Source organism: Haliotis rubra, unplaced genomic scaffold (genome assembly GCF_003918875.1).
Source record: "Haliotis rubra isolate DU_JTF1 unplaced genomic scaffold, ASM391887v1 Scf101, whole genome shotgun sequence".
In the NCBI taxonomy this organism is placed as follows: Eukaryota; Metazoa; Mollusca; class Gastropoda; order Lepetellida; family Haliotidae; genus Haliotis; species Haliotis rubra.
The window spans coordinates 483,321-505,961 of record NW_025764904.1 but is presented as its reverse complement, the minus strand read 5'-3'; positions in this window follow the sequence as shown (position 1 = coordinate 505,961).

The window sequence follows — 22,641 nt, the reverse complement described above, 5'->3', positions numbered from 1 at the left end:
GCTTTGTTTTTGTAACCACATAAAGGATAGTTCATTGGTAAATTTCTACTGTCTAGGAAACTCTTTCTGAGGGTCGCCTTCCACAGATATATTTCTCTTTTCACCCATGTGGTCCCAGCTTATCTTGTGTGTCATCCATGGAATGTGTCGCAGGGATTACTTTGTTCGTTTGATTGGGAATCTAGCATACAAACCCCAAGGTATTGGTGTACCTCAATGCCAACGTTAGTTTCACTTGTGAGGTGAGGTGAAATTGGGTGTAACGTCGTGCTTGAGAATATTTCGTTCATATGACGACGTGCATGCGTGTGTATGTGTATTTGTGGCTGCTTGTACTACCCCAGACTGAAGCTGGTTTTATAGTGCTAGCCCACTGAGATACCATGCCGCAGTGAAGCATGAATATCCCACTCAGACACATTATCCTGACTCCGAGCCGACCAGTCCTTGTTGTACCCATTAATGCCGAGCGCCAGGCAGGGACCAACGAGTACCATATTTTACCGTCTTTTGGTATGACGCGGTCGGGGATCGAACCAGCGACCTTCCGCTCTCCGGGCGGACGCTCTAACCACTACACCACGGAGGCGGTCAGTTTCACCTGTGAAAATAGATAATAAAGTCTAATTGCCTTTATTCGTTGTTTTTGACGTTGTAAGGCTGGGTTATTATCATCATGGTATACCCATCTCCAATGAATCATGCATTGAATTCATCATACAACTTCCTGTTTGCGATCACCTCAGTTTAAATATACTCAGTTTCAAAAGAACTGCGAGCCGTGTAAAATACTGATACAGTGGGGAATAGACCGATGTTTGCTGATGAAAACATGCAAAGAATACAATATGAGTCCTTAAAGCGAACACATACATATAAATTATCTTTGGTCACAGCCAGACGTGTTTGGTGACAATGTTAATAAGACGTCGTGAGATTACGCCATTTGGTAACGTCACTTGGAGTCAAGGGAAATGGCGTTTCAGTATGTCTTCCATTAGCAGTCACTCCGGTATGATCAGAGTGCTCCACGTTTGAGTTTGAGTTGGGCTTTACGTCACATCGGCATTATTCCAGCCATGTAGTGACGAGAACAAGTCTGCATTCATAAACATTTTAAGTCCAAAGTCCAATGAGTTATATTTTAAAAACATATATTCATACATTATTATTTCAAAACAGAAAATGTCATAGCACTAAATTGAAAAGCAAGCAATTCGTTATTCAGTCACAAACGGACCTGAATAAGTATCTGATCATCGAACACCCCCCACTTGTCATTGATTGATTTCGTATTTCATGTAATTTCAAACATTTGTAATCTATGCGTTTCACTGGGAATTCAGTATATTTTTTTATACTTCACACGAAAACTATTGTTCACCATGTCTGTCAGTGTTGACATGTCAAACAAAAATGTCTTACGATGTCAGTTTATTTGACACGCCAAACAAAAATAGCTTGCGTTTAGCATTTGCTTTGTTTTTGTAACCACATAAAGGATAGTTCATTGGTAAATTTCTACTGTCTAGGAAACTCTTTCTGAGGGTCGCCTTCCACAGATATATTTCTCTTTCACCCATGTGGTCCCAGCTTATCTTGTGTGTCATCCATGGAATGTGTCGCAGGGATTACTTTGTTCGTTTGATTGGGAATCTAGCATACAAACCCCAAGGTATTGGTGTACCTCAATGCCAACGTTAGTTTCACTTGTGAGGTGAGGTGAAATTGGGTGTAACGTCGTGCTTGAGAATATTTCGTTCATATGACGACGTGCATGCGTGTGTATGTGTATTTGTGGCTGCTTGTACTACCCCAGACTGAAGCTGGTTTTATAGTGCTAGCCCACTGAGATACCATGCCGCAGTGAAGCATGAATATCCCACTCAGACACATTATACTGACTCCGAGCCGACCAGTCCTTGTTGTACCCATTAATGCCGAGCGCCAGGCAGGGACCAACGAGTACCATATTTTACCGTCTTTTGGTATGACGCGGTCGGGGATCGAACCAGCGACCTTCCGCTCTCCGGGCGGACGCTCTAACCACTACACCACGGAGGCGGTCAGTTTCACCTGTGAAAATAGATAATAAAGTCAGAGAATTATTCGTCTCTGAATCCAATGGCTCAAAGTAACGGTGGATGTTGTTCGCGTAAAGGGTCGACATGTTTCTGTCCTCTCAGGTGAATGTGGATGGAAAACCCGAAGTCATAACAGTTTGAGACCTTTGCATCTTTGGTGAAAAGGCAAAAGAGTGGGGGGAAATTCGTGACTGGATAACTGAAATGACACATTGCTGGCACGCTGTTCGCGACGAGTCCATATGTCCAGGTACATGTCCGTCCCTTTTGGATGTGGTCGGTAGATGACCAGCCGGTCAAATCGTGAACTGTTTATACTAGATGCTTAAATGACTAGTCACGTCGGCCTGTAAATAATGGAGTCGATGCCGGTCAAGTTATGCCGAGCGACCATTCAAATAAGGATTGTAACACAATACCTGACTACTTAGTTCCCATTGCAAAATAGTTTTGTGACAACCGTGAGGTACTGGGGCCATGCCAGATTGTCTTACATCGCCGTAGCGTTACAGATTGTTTACATTCTTGTAGACTAACAGATTGTCTTACATCCCTGTAGAGTGAGAGATTGTCTTACGTTCTTGCAGCGAAACAAATGGTCTTACATTCTTGTAGAGTAACAGATTGCTTACTTTCTTGTAGACTAACAGATAGTCTTACATCCCTGTAGAGTGAGAGATTGTCTTACGCTCTTGCAGCGAAACAAATGGTCTTACATTCTTGTAGACTAACAGATTGTTTACATTCTAATAGCTGAACAGATTTGAAATACACAATGCCATTTGCTGAACAGATTGTCTTAAATTGTCATAGATTACCAGACTGTTAACATTCTCGCAGTGCAAGAGGCTGTTTACATTCTCGTAGTGTAAGAGACTGTTTACATTCTGTCAGTGATGGACGAGCTTGCTGATGACATAGTGTCAGTGGAGGCTGAGCTTGTCCATGGGAGGATGGGTACTGAGGGGCGGTAGGGTAGCCTAGTGGTTTAAGTGTTCACTCGTCACGCCGAACTGCCGAGTTCGATTACCTTCATAGGTACAATGTGTGAAATCCATTTCTGGCGTCTTCCGCCTGATATCGCAGGAATATTGTTAAAATTGGCATAACTCACTCACTCACCCACCCACCCACCCGATCCATGCAACTTTGTAAAACCTGCGCAAGAGATCATGAGGTACCAAACCAAGGGCACCGAGAACAATGGAGAGTCTGACGACAGTGTACTTGGGATGCAAGAGGGACATTTCAAAGGCGAGGTCCGCATATTAAGCATGCTTTTCCTGAATCCTGCAAATCACATTGCTGTCAAAATGGAAAGAAAATTCAATGATATAAATCATATCATTGGCCTTATCAAAAAGGACAAGATCAGGTTTGTTGGCAGGAATTCTTCTGAGGCTGTATATGGGCCTATTCCACAGAAGCTTAAAAGCATCATTTTCCATGACGCCCTGGACATGATCAGCGTCGCACCATGGATGGACCTTGGAGTCAAAGCCACAGGCATGGCGAAGACGATAGTAGAAGCAACGAGCCATGCCATCATGTCTTGTAAGATATGCTGTTTGTGCCAAAGAAGGGCTTCCACTGACAGTCTCTGTAAATTCATTACACATACGACATTTCATGTTAATATTTTCTTTATGGATCACATTAAGGCGATTGCGAGGGGGAAGTCACTGGTCCTGGGCAAGCCCTCGGTTTCACATTTAAGACCAGCCCACTTCATCCAGGTGAAGGAGTCGGTTGGATTACTGTTCTGTTCCACACACTGTATGTACACACGATGCAATGGCTTCTCAGAAAGCTTCTCCACAAATGACCGACTCTGGGAATATTTGGTGACTTCACCTGGTTTACTCCCATTGCTGTCCAGCAGTACATCACCATCAACAAAATCAACCTTAAATTTCAGATTCTGTCCAACAACCTTCGCACGCTTAAAATAGTTGTGGAATTCATTGCTTTCATCATGAGTCTTCACATGCATCACTAGAGGATCATCCGATAAATAAATATGTGCAAAAGTACACAATAAAATTCTATCAGGAAGAGCCTCCACATTAATCAAAACCCAACGTCCAGAATTGATTTTCATACATAAACGATTGAACGAGGGTGGTGGGCTCTGTTATCAGACATGATCCTTCTGGTCAGGCCGTCAAGACTCCGGATATCTTGTTTTGTCCAATCAACTACTTCAAAGGAACAGGAGAGAACTGGCACAGCAAAAGTATTGTTGGCTTTGACCTTGTTTCGAGCATTCAGTTCTGAGCTCCAGATTTTCTTTAGGCGAGTTTTATACTCGGCCCGAAGTTTATCTTGAATCTGTGCATTCTGGAGCTTGTCTCGAACTTGCATTCCAAGATAGGTGTAGGCCTGATCTTCTACAAGATTCTCAAAACCTCCATAAATCAATGCATGAGCCATAAATCAATGCGTTTTGTTTATGGTGTATAGCCTGATAGGTGTTAAGTTCAAATTGCATGTGGTCAGTGATCGAAGTTGTGTATTGCATATTGTCATTAGCAGACAGGCAGGCAGACACATAGGTGTCAATAAAACAGACACTGAGTTTTGTCTGTGTCAGAGGCATATCTATATCACCGTTAGAAATTCTGACAATGCTAAATAACGACGTTGCTTTTAAGTATCGAACTGAGAAAGCGACACGGTAAGAAGAACGTGTGGTGAAATAGTCAAATGAAATTATATAAACAGCTAAATTGGTAATCTACTGTTCTATCATATAATAAGCTCGCGCGTGTGAAATATCAACAAAAAATTAGAAAAATAGCTCACGTCAAAGCCTGCTCCGAGTACTCACCGCCAGCGAAGGTTTTCCGTCTTGAAATGTCGGACGCCTCACTGGTTGACACATAGCTGAGTAGATCTAGATCCTTAACAAGGTTCTTTTATGTAACGAGTAGATTATTTACTATTTGTTGTTTGTGTACAGAAGCAAGGTTAGACTACTCCTGCTCACGACCTTATAATTCGTGCATCCCGCTTCAAGCTGCGCGAACCTATTCACTGCGCATGGGCTATGAGCGCAACGCAGCACATCTGTTGAAACCACTTTTCACCCCAGCTGGGGTGAATTTAGTGAATCGTTTGAACTCCGATTTCCTCGGGGTTTTTTCATTGCGTTATTTTTCAACTTTATAAGTTGAATTTGCATTTTTGATAATTTGTTACTGTAAGTCCATACCGAAACATATCAGAATCTGCAAAGTTGTGTTTTGCGTTGCATGTGACCTTTAAAGAAAATATCAATATGAAATGTCGTCTTTGCAATGAATTCACAGAGACTGTCCAACACCTTGTGCCCTACCTTGGCACAAACAGAATATCTTAAACCACATGATGGCATTGTTTGTTGCTTTTACTATCGTCTCCGCCATGCCTGTGGTTTTGACGCTGAGGTCCATCCATGGGACGACCCTAAACATGTCCAGGGAAAATGATCCTTTCAAACTTCTGTGGAATAGGCCCATATACAGCCTCAGAAGAATTCCTGCCAACAAACCTGATCTTGTCCTATTTGATAAAGCCAATGAATTTATTTATATCATTGAATTTTCTGTTCCTTTTGACAGCAATGTGATTGGCAAGATTCAGGAAAAGCATGCTTAATATGCGGACCTCGCCTTTGAAATGTCTCACGAGCACAGCCCTTCTGACACTCTGGGTAATGCAGAGTGGTGGGTTCTGCTAGGCAGCGTTTCCTGGGAGAAGTCCCATTCGCTGTCTGGGCTGCGTGTAGAGGGGGCAAGGGCCCTGAGCAGATGATGAGCCTTACCAGCCTGACGGTGCCAGGATCACCCGAACCCTCTCGACGGTTTAATGCCTGCTGATGTGCACATGTTTTCACTTGATTATATAACAAAATAGGCGACTTGTGTTCTTTTTTACACTTAATGCGACTGTTTGTAAATAGTTATTGTTATATTTTTCTCAACTAACCGATAACCAGCACATCAATCTGGTATAATGAGTTAGAATTATGCTTCCATGTTACATGCTAGAACTATAAATATAAAACACAAAGGACACTTCCTTGTAGCAATGTGCGGTCACACCATACATTGAGAGTAGTCTGTTCATGCTTCGATAACAGGTGGTTTTTAAAAGACTTCTTTTGTGCATTTTTAGTTTGAAACATATCATTTTCCGTGTCAATTAAACTATTAACACTCGTATCACCGGGTTTTATTCAACAAGCTACGTAATTCTTTTGTCAGTAGTGAATTAGATTACTTCATTGTAATCCTAGCTCAACGCTGCCACCTCAATCAGATTAGCGCCCCTGTCATTTGGGTTTGTATAGCTCCATATATCGTGCACGAAAGTTGTCGATAGAAATATGTTGTTTCAGGTCGAACCCTGGCACAAATAACTACCGCCTCAGTCATAAAGATAAGTGCCTTAGTTCCGCTAGCTACACATACACACGATACGTCTTGTACAAGTGAAACAAAACTGTAAATATTTCACCGCAACCTTTGGAAACAACTTAATTCCACAACACAAAATAAATAGAGAGACATTGCCGAATTTGAAATTAAACTTTATGGGCATGAATATACGAAATTTGGTAGATACGTTTTCACCCGAGTCGCTGTTTTGGCTAGGTTGTGTCATATGACAGTTGAGTGAATCGAAGTGATTTAACATGGATTCGACGATTGGGGTGACTTGGATTGAAAATAGCGCAGTTATAGATAAAGTAAGTTGCTAATCTGTGCTCAACATATAAACGTCGTACCATACGTATACAAGAGTATCTGGAAGAAAGCTAAAGGTATGAACACAGCGTAAAATATGTTATCATTATGTGGGATTATCAATTTACACTTACCAGAAAGGTACACAAAGTACGTGGACTACCAGATGTCCGACTCCATTTGCGGTGGCTGAGTGGGTTTGACGGCTGACTTTGTGTGCTGGCAAGTCTGAGGGTGTGTGTTCGAATCCCGAATGGGACTCAACCCAACAAAAGTACTATAATCTGTACTTTACTACGAAAGTGTTTTGCCAAATATAGCATATGTTACATTTGACCACTTCCTAAATGGCATTGGGGATTCATGGTATGACCTCACGAACTCAGTGTGATGGTAGCTGACGAACATTGTCATCACACAGCATAACGAATTCAAAGATGCATTTCATATGACTTCATCACAACTGACACAAGTCACCCATTATGTAGCTGATGGTTTCGTTGGTTACACATTTATTCGCCATAGCCGGTTGTTCGTTATATCCGTATATGTTGCAGATATTTATTTTATCTTATATTCTCATGGATTTGGTTATGCTTGGTGGTGTCAAAGTGTAGGAAACAAGAATGAATTCCTTCAATTATAAGGCGTAGAATGTCAATAGGCGTGTTTCAACAAGACTGGGTTTCTACTCTTGCAAACATTTCAACGTATGACATGTATAGATCTTTACAATATTTCATTTTACCGTCTTGGACTCCTCTTAATTATGGTAAGTGAGTGTGTGAGTTTGGTTTTACGCCGCATCTAACTTTATTCCAACAATATCACGGCGGGGGGACACCAGAAATGGGCTTCACACATTGTACCCATGTAGGGAATCGAACCTTGGTCTTTGGTGTGACGAGCGAACGCTTGAACCTCTAGCCTACCCCACCACCCCTAGCACATATGGTAATGGTTATACACATAACGAATAAACATTGTTTTATTGTTACGTTTGTGTTGTGTTGGTATATGGACCGGAAACCTCTGTAAAATAAAACCTCTTGATCTTGATCCTAGTTCAATATTTTTATGGCCTGCTTTGGTGTCAAGAGCGGCAACTAATTTCCATATTTGTCAAGACCGCTGTGCTGGGACACCCACGATTAGGAAAGGGAGATGCCTATTATCGGATCAGGAAAATATACACTTCTGATATTTAAACACTTTGTAGGTTTATTTAAATTTCACTTCCCCTTCCTCTACTGCAAAATCAGTTAATTCCTTATTGTGTTCACAAATGCACACTCCTTCCTCCTTGTGATAAGTTTGTAGCGTAAATCGTTTTTATTGTTGTCATATTTTAGGGTTGTCGGAATACAACTCGTGCTATCTCACAAACACTTTCCAACTATTAACCCTTTTACACCTGTAAGAATGAAATTCGACACACTAAACATCTGGCAGACATTCGAAGTGTTAATAGTTGTGTTGAATGGCAGGAAATAGTACACACACATGCAACTGTATATATACATCTTTCAAGGAATATTTTAATGTAATCTTCATTTTGTTTTCTTTATGATGATTGACTCAATTGTGTGTTACAAACACTTAAAATACATTTTCGTTAATAACTACTGTATTAGCTTGGCTAATCACGTCAAACGTGGGTACTGTTAACGGGACATAGCTAGCAGCATTATTAATAACAGTAAAATAGCAATATCGTAGGATTAGTTAACACATTAAACAATACGTGAGGTAGGTTAAAACTTTTTTGAGTACATTGGCTCTTTGAGCAATAGCACCGTCACCGTGATGTAGTGGTTACAGCGTCCGCCCGGAGAACGAAAGGTCGCGGGTTCGATCCCCGACAGCGTCATACCAAAAGACGGTAAAATATGGTACTTGTTGGTCCCTGCCTGGCGCTCGGCATTAATGGGTACATCAAGGACTGGTCGGCTCGGAGTCAGTATAATGTGTCTGAGTGGGGTATTCATGCTTCACTGCGGCAAGGCATCTCAGTGGGCTAGCAGTATATAACCAGCTTAAGTCTGGGCTAGTACAAGCAGCCACAAATACACATACACACGCATGCACGTCGTCATATGAGCGAACTCGAGTTATTTTACAGTCCTTCGATGACTGATTATTTAGCAACTTTAATTTATTGTTTATGTAAAACATTTCTCGTCACTATATGGCTGAGATATTGCCGAGGTGACGTTAAATTCTAACTCACTCACTCACTTATAGGAGCGAAATATTCTCAAGGACGACGTTAAACCCAATTTCATCTCACCTCACCTGTGAGCAATATTTTACTTTTTGAGAGTTGAAAGCTGTCGGGTTTCAAACCTACACCCTCAGAGTGGTGCACCTAATCGCCAGCACAAAGTCAGCGATCTACCCCACTCAGCCACCACGGTTTTCACATTAGTGAAATTCGGACAACTGGTAATCCAGGTCCCGTACTTTGTGCACCCCTCTGAAAGTATATATTGGTACGGCTCCTTCGGCCGAAGCTATAAACACACAATGTCTTTCCTACATTGGACAAATGCAACACATGTTAGATTTGGGATTACAATTTCTCAGTCAAGTACAGTTTCTGAGTGAGCACCCACAAAAACATATGTTACATTTTACCACTGTCGAAAAGGCATTGTGTATTCATAAACTTCTTTATTCTGAAAAGGTTAATCGAAATCCCATTGTATCTGTCACAGTGGTTCATGTCCTTGGAGATCATTTGAAACCCATTATCAGGATTCTGAATGCTTCGCATACAATAGTTGATCTTTTGAGATTGATTGAATATCGACATTTTTCAACATATGTGTTTATGGATATGATCTTCGCTGTGATAAATGCTCTGCCTCGCTGACAATAACAGATGGTGTTAGCACATCAAATAATACATTGGTGAACCATCTGTCTTCCACACTGTTTCAAACCTGTTGTTGCGATCTGACTAGATCCATATCTGCCGCTCTCCTGTCATGTACATTGTGTTTATATTCAAGATGTGTGTGTTTGTGTGTGTGTGTGTGTGTGTGTGTGTGTGTGTGTGTGTGTTGTTTGTGTGTGTGTGTGTGTGTGTGTGTGTGTGTGTTGTCATCGTTGTAACCTTGTGGTTAAAGCGTTTGTTCGTCAGGTCGAAGAGCTGGGTCTGATTCCCCACATGGGTACAATGTGTGAAGCCCATTTCTGGTGTCGAAAATCGGACCCGGGTCTTCGGTGTGACAAGCGAATGTTTAACTACGAGGCTACCTTCCTTAGAGGCAACAGGTATCTAAATCAACGAGACAAAATCCCATTCACATTGCAAGAAACCGTAGTCAGTTGTACGATTCCGACAATGTTATACTTGTACGTTTGTAACATGCTCCTACGGTGACTAGTGTCAGAAATACAAGCAGCGGTGAGTCAAAATGCCACTGTGATTTCGAACTCCAAATTCATCCTAAATGTGATGCCAGGTTCATCAGGCCTCCGTGGGCTTGTCAGGAAGGCATGATCGTGATTCGAATGCTCTATTACTTCATACATGAATACCAATTTTCAAGTCAATTATGTTGGTTTCTACAATGTGTGTCAGCCGTGGTGGAGTATAAGTTGTATGCTTCTCTCGAGGGTAATACGGTCTGATGTATGCCTTTTTGTAGCAGTGTCATCCCTCGCCTACCGACTCGGGTGACACTGCTACAGAAAGGCGCACATCAGACCGTATTACCCGAGGTAGACGTTTACAACGTGTTTATCTTACCGCCATGTTAAATGTACAAAATATTATTTTATTTTATTTTGAAGATCGATAAGCTCGCTACCGACTATATTACCTGTAAACAAAATGGCGTCAGCCTCTCGACTGGATTTTTAAAATCACTTAAACATATTCTGACAGGCCAAAACCGCTGTCAAAATGGTTAATTATGTTTAAGCTGAGTGTGCAAACGATTCAAAGTATCAAATAGTATAAATAAAGCAGTGAATGTCGGTAAAATAAATGTGTACATAATGAACTCCAAAAACAGCTGATCGAACGGTTTTCGAACTCTGTTCACTGCATGCGTCATATTATGACGTCATACGATTGTTAGTGACAGCTTCTCGGCGGAGAGTTTGGCGGTTACCGTGGCAGCGGGTAATATTTTTTTCATTTGCCACACTACTGGGAGGGGTGACACGGAAACTTGTCAAAGCGACATTGACCATTATCTTACCTTCATGTAAAATACTTTAATTTCATTGGTGATTGAGTGCCCCTTAGTGACGAGTGCCCATTCAACTTCACATTCAGTTCGATGTTCTAAACGCAGTTGTAAATTATGTAATGGAGACGCTAAACAACCGGTCCCTTAGTGACGAGTGCCTATTCAACTTCACATTCAGCTCGACGATCTAAATGCAGTTGTAAATTGTGTAATGGTGACGCTAAACAACCGGTCCCTTAGTGACGAGTGCCTATTCAACTTTACATTCAGTTCGACGATCTAAACGCAGTTGTAAATTATGTAATGGTGACTCTACACAACCGGTCCCTTAGTGACGAGTGCCCATTCAACTTCACATTCAGTTCGACGATCTAAACGCAGTTGTAAATTATGTAATGGTGACTCTACACAACCGGTCCCTTAGTGACGAGTGCCTATTCAACTTTACATTCAGCTCCACGATCTAAACGCAGTTGTAAATTATGTAATGGTGACTCTACACAACCGGTCCCTTAGTGACGAGTGCCTATTCAACTTCACATTCAGCTCGATGTTCTAAACGCAGTTGTAAATTATGTAATGGAGACGCTAAACAACCGGTCCCTTAGTGACGAGTGCCTATTCAACTTCACATTCAGCTCGACGATCTAAATGCAGTTGTAAATTTTGTAATGGAGACGCTAAACAACCGGTCCCTTAGTGACGAGTGCCTATTCAACTTCACATTCAGCTCCACGATCTAAATGCAGTTGTAAAGTATCTAATAGTGACTCTACACAACCGGTCTATCAGCTGTGAATGTACATATGTAATACAATCAAGTGTCGACTTTGATGTGTCTAACTTATAGTTGTCTGCAAGTAAAGCCCGGTCCATGTGATTTCCTTCTTTAGTCAACCCGTGAAGGTCCGGGTTAGACCGAACCTTCAGTAACCCATGCTTGTCGTAAGAGGCTCACTGACTCGGTTGACACATGTCATCGGTTCCCAATTCTGCAGATCGATGCTCATGCTGTTGATCCCTGGATTGTCTGGTCCAGACTCGGTTATTTACAGACCGCCGCCGCCGAATATTGCTGAGTGCGGCGTAAAACTAAACTCACTCCCTCACTCATTCATTAGTTGCCATATTGTGGTTGTGTAGAACCTCGGATAACTCGAAGTATTTACGAAGGTGCCATCAACTTCGACACAACGGTGTTGGACTGTATACATTGCCGTCAAGGAACCATTAATGAAACCCAAATCTGAGGAACGGCGTGATACATAGGCATTCTTTGCCTACATATTTCTGACCTTGTGTATCTTAATTATTTGTTTGTTGCTGGGCCACCCAGCTGGCGGCGGTCAAATATTCCAGGCTGGGCCAGACAACCCAGTGATCAACATCATGAGCATCAATCTACGCAGTTTGGATACGATTAAATGTGTCAGCTATGGAATACTTTAAGGGACATTCTCGCGATCTCGCATTCTCGAGATCTCGACCCTTATAAACAAGCTAAAAATGCAATTCTCGCATTTTGGCACTTTTGACATTTCTAGATTGTTTCCAAATGTAGAGATAGCGAGAATGCGAGATCGCAAGATCGCGAGAATGTCCCTTACAGTATTCCATAGTCAACCAAGTCAGCGGACCAAACACCCAACCCACCCCAAACCCCACCCCCACCCCGCCGATTCCGTTAGTCGTCGAGTGCGGCAAGCATGGGTTGCTGAAGACCAAGGTGTCTTAGTTATTGAAACAATGTGCCTGTCCCATAGCAATACGAACGTGGCGCATTTATTCCTGGGACATTATTTTGATCATGAAGTGATCGATGCTCACGGTGTTGACCACTGGTTTGTCTTGTCCAAACTCGATTATTTACAGACTGTTGTATACAGGGGTGTTTAGAAGAATATCCGCCATTTTGATTTTATGACGTTACATAGGTGTGACCTTTGTGTGACCTAATCGACTGTTGAACCCTTAAGCCCCACCCTCCTTTGGGAGTCCCCTTTCCGGCCCAGGTGTGTGTGACCTTCAGGTTCACCTTAGTGGTCTGTGATTATTATTCAATTATTTTATGAGTGGTAGGAGTTTGCCGACTCGAGTGTTCACACAGCAAAATCTCTTTTCAAAGTAGAATTAATATCACACTTTGCATATGAGGGGAAATTAGCTGCTATTTATTATGTCAAAAGTTGTGAAAATATCAGAGCGCATTTTGTTAAATCAAAGGTATCTCTAGCCAGTTTAAAATACGCTGTCATTTGCTACACAAGGAACAATTCCGAAGTTCTGAGTATTTATTTTACATATCTGTGAACAATAAATGATTGTAGCTGTTAGCAAATAAAATTCATGCGCCATGAGGGCCCGTATATGATATGTGTGAATGGGGCGCTGGCTATGCACCATACTTATAGCAGAATCGCTTGCTCGCTGAGCCGGGCCGTAACTGAAGAGACATGTGACAGCTGTGATTGGATGAAATAGTGTAAGGTGTTATGTTTGTTAAAATCCATCCAGTTATTAAAACTCACCACCATTTTAAGTATTTAATGCTGTCATTTGTATCACCATGACTTATGCGTGTACAGATATGTAGGTGTGGACCTGGGAGGGTTGATGTGTTTAGCTTCCTGTGTGTGGCTTCCTGTGCTCGCAAAGTTAGCCGGTTCAAGTTGACCAGTAAAGGTCAGACTGTAATCATGTGTACATGGAATGGTTGTTGATAATGTTCAGCGTGATGGCGCACAACCTACAATGAATGTATGCTGACAAATGGTCAGCTTCCGTTATGTAGGTAGAGAAGTGTCTAACCGGAATTAAAGACAGGAAATAGTAAACAGTTGAGGACTGATGGTCACTGAACATCTCAAGTAGGGTGTCAAGTGGTTGTACAGTGATGAAATGATTTAGCATTTGTCATATATATTACTGGATAAGAAAACAAACGTACATGTGTTCTCCTGTAAAACTTTCTAGTGCTTTTACTCAAAATTTTAAAGCTGAACTTTGCTCTCAAACTGCAAACATAAAAAAAACATCTTATGTCCATGAATACTATATATGACACTTTTTTGACATCATGTGACACATAGGTTACTCACATGCCATTAGCCGCTCTTATTCCACAGACAGTACAATGAAAGACTGGTGTAAGCTTCTTGTGACTGTATTGTGTGGGGTATGAAGAGGTTAGGACCTCCTGGTGTTAAGAATTGCATTGTAGGTTAAATGTATTCAGTGACATAGGGAGGATTATTTATCAGTTGTAACAGTTGTAACGAACAGTTGTCTAATGTCTAAACTCAATGAGATAAGTTTTATCTTGCACTCAGTAATATCCCAGCTATATGATCTGTAAATAACCGAGTCTGGACCAGACAATCCAGTGATCGACAGCATGAGCATCGATCTACCAAATTGGGATATGATGATGAGATGTATCAACAATGCCAGCGAGCCTCAGCACCCGATCCCGTTAGTCGCCCCTTACGACAAGAATGGCTTACTAAAGGTTCATTTTAACCCGGACCTTCACGGGTACAATACATTAAGAAACAAGAGAGATATACAGATTTTATTGTTTATTAGCTCCGTTTCAAATGAGTAGGCTTTAGGATAGGAGCTCTCCCAAATGTCTACTTTACATGTTGTGCTAATTGTCTTATTGCCTTTCCTCATCGTCCTGTCCTTCACTCTCTACATCAGATGTCATGTCTTCATCATCATCATCAGTTAAGTCTTCTACCCAAGATTTATATTGGTACAGTTTGGAAAACACGTCATGATACAGATTATGTGTGTCTCCTACACCTTTCAGTATTCCTTGTGTCTTTGGACCCCACTGCATATGATACAGATAAGTAATAAATCGGGCATACGTCTCTTTAAACGTGCTCCAGGTTATTTTTTTTCAGTTTGGCTTGAATCATGTCTTCTTGTAAACCTCTTTTCATGTACAGTTGTCGTTTCTCATCCAAAAGGTCTTTATTCAGCTCACATGTACGTGAATACATTTGTCTTTTACCTTGCTCTTCGAGATCAGCCATCTTATTTTTCCTGTTGTTTTGTGTAACATCGCTTCATGATACAGCATCATCATCATCATGATCATTTTCCATTTCAGGATCTTGTTTATGGTGTAAATGTCTTTGTAAGTTGTGGTTATTGCTAAACACTTGACCACAATAGTCACAATCTGACAGAGGATGTGGTCTCTTGCAGAGAAGTTGTCATCGTCCTCCCACTTCCTTTTAACTTGGGGTATTCCAGGTGGACCCACTGAAGACTTTCTTCTGTGTTTTCGCAAATCATGCACGTCTTGAAACACGAGTCCACAGTCATCACACGATGGCATTGTTGGGAGGTTTTCTTCACACGTCTGCTCACTCTGAACGTCTAACTCAGATTGAATTTTCCTAGCTTGGAGGCCTCCTTTTAAACTGAATGCGTTGACACAAAGTCGCAAATGGGGAGGTGTTTGGGGTTTTAGATCAATCAACCTTGATACTTTAGATCAAGTATCCATAAGGTCTGTGTTACCTGGATACATTTGCCTCGCCAAAGTCATGATGGGTTGTTGATCAATAGGGTTGTTGAACAGAAGCAGATAATGACAGTTTCTTCATTGTGTAGGATCCTTACTGAAATACAAATTCTGGTTCAAGGCTATCACTGAGAGGTTACGATGATGACTTCCTTTGGTAAAAAGATCTTTAATGCGTGGATCTTTGCTGGCTGTAGACATTAAGTCGTTGAGGATAACCACGTTCACAACACTGGGGTCCAGAAACGCATCCTGTTTGAGGTGAGAAGGAATGCGTTGATGAAATTCAACGTAAGGATAAACACAGGCTTGAATGGTGTTATATAGTGGCTGCCATCGTTTGTAGAGCCATATAATACGTTCAGGATAAGGTTTAATGTTCATCCTTTCTAGAAGATGCTTCACTAACTAGGTTTTCCCACAGGTGGTGGGCCCTGAGACGATCATGGTGAATGGATGTCGCAGCCTAAATTCTTCCAATGACTGGGTAGTGCTTTCTGATGGATGTGGTTGCACTGGTTGCATCATAGGTGATGGTACTTGTGGTGATGGTGGTGGTGGAGGAGTAGGAGGAGGAGAAGGAGGAGGAGGAATAGGAGGAGGAGAAGAGGAGGAGGAGAGGAGGAGGAGGAGGAGAAGTAACGGAGGAGGAGGAGGAGGAGAAGAGGGTTGTTGATGTTTCTGTCTTCTATGTCTCAACATATTGTCTGGTCTGGAAAAAGTCTGATAGCACATGGGACACGTTGTTGACTGCATGGTGGTCTGAGTCTAAATGGCAGGGAACCATGTCTACAAGCTGCTTTTATCTAAAAAGTTGTCTTCCCTTTCTTCATGGGACTCTGGGAGGAACTTCCAGCTTTAAATCCCCCTTGCTTCTGAATAAGAGCCTTGGCCTGTTCGACCACTTCTTGAGTAGGGGTAACAAAATTAATCTTAGGTTGCTCTGAGGTTTGTGGTTCTTTTAGTTTCTTCCATTCTGGGTCATACAGGTCCAAATATCGATCGACAGACATCATGACAGATTTTTATCCTCCACGCATGATAGAATGAAAAGGATCTCCTTTCCCTTCAGCCTGGAGCATGTAAAACCATGTCCATTTATCGGCATCGGGTAAGAAGAGTTTGTATTGTGGATTATTCATGATGAAAACGGGAGCGACTTGAGATGAAGTGTCACTGTCACTGGTCCACGACTAAATGAAGCTAGATAGCCCTTGTGGCCTGTTATGTAGATATCCATGGTTTGAATTGACCTTTCATGGCTTCGTGTAGCTTTCAACATCACTGCCAGGATGTTTTTGGATGGTCATACATTCTCTTTCCCCGGATTGACAAACTAAACCTAAGACGGGTGTACCAGATGTACTAGGCCAATGCTCTATCTAACAACCATGCATTTTGAATGGCCTCATCTCCAAGTGCATTGACAAACTGTGGTTTCAAAACAAATGATACGATAGGCATGCAACTGGCAAAAAGACTCTTCCACATACTGTCTGTCGTCCGAAGGGGTTGAACTAATCTTCGTAACATCGCTAGATAGTTATTTCTATCATTTTTCCTCAGGAAACGACGCCTTTCATATCGAGTCACTGGTAATCTTCACTTTAATAACCTGTTGATAATACCATTGACGGCAAGAATTTGTTCTCTGTTCATTTCTAAGATGTCTTGTCGAATCTTCTCAATGTCTTGAAACATTAACCTGAACCTTAAATTTTAATGTTTCAACACGTACCTCACCATTATTCTAGAAAAAACAAGCTCTTATTGTGGTTGGGATCTCAATGAGATTAGTATTTAAGTAAACCTCTATTTATACATCAACAAAAGAATATACATAGACAACCAATGCATATATGCATGTAAAATTAAAAGTAGAAATTCTGCCAAAGATTCCGCTAGGTTATTATCCACATTGTGTAAGGAAAACCCTACGCAAGTTTGGAAAGTGTTAGGCCGAAGTCGATTGATAGTACACAAGGTGTGTGTAATTTTGCTGATTATTTTGAGGAATCCTGATATTGTTCCAAAGTTAACTGATGAGGAGGTCGAGGTAACTAGGAAATTTGACAATGGTATGGTCCAGCACTGGGTGGACGAGTTAGACCGTGACATTACTGCGATTGATGTACATGTGTCAATTAGTAAGTTGAAGTGTAATAAAGCAGCAGGTTACGATGGCATTATTAATGAATTCCTTAAGGCCGGAGAAGATGCCTTATCTCCAGTAATTACTATGTTATTTAATGCTATTTTGAAATCTGGTAAATACCCCTCTGAATGGAGAAAGGGCGTTATTGTCCCCATTCATAAAAAAGGAAGTAAATTAGTTGCAGATAATTATCGAGGGATTACACTTCTCTCTTGTGTCAGCAAGTTGTTTACGAGTGTTCTAAATAACAGAGTTAAACAGTGGTGTGATAATTACTCCCTCTTGGTAGAAGAACAGTTTGGTTTTAGAAAGAGTTATAGCACGGCTGATTGTATGTTTAATCTCCAAGGACTGATAAATTTAACCTTGAGTAAAGGGGTGAAATTATATTGTGCTTTTGTGTATTTTCGAAAAGCATTTATGGTTTGACCCTTTGGTTTAAACTCTATTCTTTGGGTATTAGTTCCAAATTTCTATAATTAATTAAAAATATATACATAGATGTGTCCTCTTGTGTTAAACTTCCCGGAAATACGTAATCAGAGTTCTTTTCATCAAATATAGGTGTAAGGCAAGGGGAAAATTTATCGCCTATATTATTTTCATTGTTTATAAATGATATTGTCTCTGACCTCTCTGCTTGCAATGATATTGACATGACAGTGTTTTACATCAAGCTATTTATGTTATAATTTGCTGATGATATGGTCTTGTTCAGCGTGCAGCGTAGTTTTGGTTTCTTATAGAGATATTGCGACAAGTGGGCCATCACTGTTAATACAGATAAAACTAAGGTTATTTTTAGAAAAGGGGGTAGATTGTCCAAGAGAGAAATCTGGTATTATGGTGATCAGGTACTAGAAAATGTTAATAGTTTCAAATATTTGGGTATTATCTTCTCGGCAACAGGTAGTTTTTTCCCAGGCACAAAAAACTATCGGAGCAGGCTATGAAATCCTTATTTTCGTTACAACGAATATTGTTGTCCAATCCATATATGTCCCCTGCGCAGCAGTAAATTATTTAAAAGCTTAGTACTGCCAATTTTATGCTATGGCTGTGAAGTTTGGGGATTTATGGAAGCGCCAGGTATCGAAAGAGTCCACTTTAATTTTATTAAGCAGGTTCTGCGTGTTAAAAGATCAACACCATCAGCTTTTGTCTATGGTGAAATGGGCGTACTGCCATTGATTACTATTAGATTGGTACGCATTGTGAAATATTGGATTAAGATTATCACCTGTGACGGAAACCGATATATAAGCATTTTATATAGGGCTCTAGTCGACAATGCTCGGCAGAATCCAACATATATGACATGGGTTACTCTCATTAGAGACTTGTTGTTCCATTATGGATATGGTTTTATCTGGTTACAACAGAAATTGACTTTAAATTGTACAGCATTTATCAGTGCTTTTAGACAAAGGGTTATTGATATACATTCTCAAATGTGGAAATATAATCTAAGTTCACTTAGTGAAACAAGAATATATTTGCTTATCAAATCATCACTTACCATGGAAAAGTATTTATCTCAAATTGATATTATAAACTATAGGGTAGCCTTGACACGACTACGATTATCTTCTCATTCACTTATGATTGAGAAAGGAAGATGGGTTCAACCAAAACTAGCTTTAGAAAACCGATTATGTCCTTTTTCCAAAAATGACATAGAGGATGAATATCATGTTATCATGGTTTCTCCTAAGTACTTGACATTTAGACGTCGCTACCTACCTCTGCACGTATACAAGTCTCCAAACATGATGAAGTTTATAAGCCTTCTACAAACTAAAGTTGTAGTATTAACCTTCAACTTAGCCAAATTTGTTTATCATATATTTCAGGTAAAGCAAAACTATAATCTGAATTATCCATGAATGTCTATTTCCTTTTTAGTGCTATCTTCTGTCACGAAAGGTCTTTGCAAGTGGGTTGGGTTGGGTGGGGAGGGGGAGGCAAATGTTGGCAATGTGCTTTTGAAAGTATGTATGATGTATTTGTCATGTTGGCCGTTGGCCTATTAAAGAAATAAACTATATATACTCTTAACATTGATTTATTTCTAATATTCACAAATTTTACATCACACTTTTGGTTGCATATCAACATGACTACCCCAGCAGGCCACCTCTTTCTGAGGTACTCCCACCAGGGCCAAATACGGACAGTCTGGAGACCATTTTTCATGTTCGACCCAGGGATCGTTATCTACTTCCTAGTTCTTGAGAACGAGACCACAGTGAAAACACTTGCAAGTGTCCCCTCTGATAAAGTACACAAATCCTGCCTGGGCCATGTGACTAGGACTCTGTTTCATCTGCACTGGCCAGTCTTTAAACGAATCGAGTCTTTACTGGAATGAAGTCCATTCAGTACTGATTGCACAGCAATCGAGTGTCTTGTCGAGTGGGTAATGTCCACACACATCCATGATATTCCAGATTGGAGATCACGTCCGCACAGTACAGTGTCTACACCAAGAATGGCTTTACACTCGTGACTTATAGTCTACAATGTAGGCTATGGGAAGTCTAAAAGTACTCATCATCTGAATAGAGCCTGTTACTAGGGGCCTTTTCTAAAAATAGACTCAAACAATAGGCCATGACGTCATAAAATCCTCAATGACGTCAAAAACAATGTTCGCAATTGTGAGGTGGATGTTCTTGCCAAATCGTCAGTACTGTTTCACCTTTTATAGCATAAGCAGTACTGTGTTTCGACTGATCATAATCTTGCTCATTGAGCCCACATTCAAATACATACTAACTTCAAACTAGCGTAGTCATCACCCCAGACATGGACAATGAACAGTATACGTGAGGAAGTGTCGGAGAGCAGCTCCCCTTCTTTTGGTTTTTTCTCTAAGATGTCAATTAAATCCTTTCTGTTTTCTTTAATACTAGTCAGGTCCATTTTCTACCTATAAACAGCCAACAGCCAGTAGAGTCAAGAGCATATAATGGTTTTTCACGGAGAAGAGACGTTCTCTCTGGCGACTGAATGACATGGGGACTGTTCGGGAGCCTTATATTGCCCACACACGAGTCTAAAAATACCTCTGGGAAAGTCCCAAGGTCAGATCGTTACATCGCTACCCTGTGAAATGATTTCAACCTGAAGGTCACACACGCCGGGTCGGAAGGGGACTCCCAAAGGAGGGTGGGGCTTAAGAGTTCAACAGTCGATTAGGTCACACAAAGGTCACACCTATGTTACGTCATAAAATCAAAATGGCGGATATTCTTCTAAACCCCCCTGTATACAACAACAGACCGCCGCCATATAGCTGGGGTGTTGCTGACTGCCGCGGTAAACAACAAACCAACAAAGTATCAACAGTAATTATCAGGAAGGATTGGTTTCCGAGGTAACCGGTTAAGGACCAATGGAAATTCACTGAAGAACTGACTTCTGCTTGTTTTCGTTTATGACGCTATATATGTAAAGCTACTAAAACCTGAGTAATGCATCGGGTTTACTGAAAGCGTTCTCATCAGCTTTTACGTTTGTACACTCCAAAGCAGCGTTCGAAACAATCGCCGGCCCAAAGTCCCAACGCCGGTTGTTATTGTATCGGGCGGGCAGTATCAAATATTTGCTGGCCCTTGTATCCTCCAGTAAATTATCTGTCATTTGTTGTTGTTTTTTTTTAACTGGAATCTTTCCCATGATTTTATCCGTTACTAACGTTCGGGAATCATCTATGATCCATCATGTTACGATAACTTACAGTTTCTCTTCCTGGTATTTCAGCGCTTAGTGCGCATGACAATGTCAACACCAGTCTTCAACAAATGAAAACTTCTCTCTGCGCCATTGACTTCGCTACTTGATCTTGTAGAAACAGTGTGAAACTGTGTACAGTGTAGTCTATTTTGGTTTTATGGGTTTGACTTTAACAAAATGGACCTGCAGATTTCATTCAGGGCCTGCAGATTTCATTCAGGGCCTCTGTTACGAGAGTGTGTTTTTTGTAATTTGTATTATCATTGATTGAGTGATAATTATAATGGGTCACAATGTTTAAAGTTTTGAGTGTGGGTTGTGGGTCACATTTCGCACCATATATGTTCAATGGCAATACTATTTTTAGCGGTACGCCTTTATGATAGCGCTCCAGAGTTGCCTCGTTTGGCTTCTTCTCTTTTGACCGGTCGTACGTTCCACAGATTTCCATAAAGTTCTCATTAGATAAAGAATGTTCTAGACTCTGTGTCAGTATATATACACACGGAATTACACGGGACTTTTCATATCACTGGAGTTGTGTACATCTTTCTGCTGTCACCTGCCTACCATCGTCTGTCTGTCAACATCGTCAAGACCGATTGTCTACTGACATTGTAAACTACCTTCACTGAAGGCTTCAGTTAGAATATCTGCTCTCAAGACTCTGGTGAGTTAATATTTAATATTTGTAACACATTACTTTAGATTTGTTACATTGTACTAAATATCAGTACATTCATTGTAGCTTGCTCATTGTTTGCTCCATATTTTGTTGAATATTTTAGACTTGTCTGTGTTATATTTTGCTGGTTCAAAGGGGACTCTTAAACCTTTTGTCACGGCAATTATTTAACCGTAACACCTGTAGATTTTAAAGCCTGCAGGCGGCAGCAGGCCCTGATGGCCAACTGGCAAATTAAAATGTTGCAAACACTGCTCCAAAGTAAACTGAAGTTAGTCTGAGTACGTCAAAAATAATACCATCAGATTGTTTTTACAATGATTTGTGTTTTCACACAAAAACCTGCAGACAGCAGTAAGACATATGTGATACAATGCAGCGCTATAATGCAGGATGACCCCTTTAATCTGTCATCATCCAGACATGAAACAATAATAGTTTAGTCGGCTTGGACAGATATGTTTTGCAGCTGTGCAAAATAATTGCCTGGTTACCCACGGATTC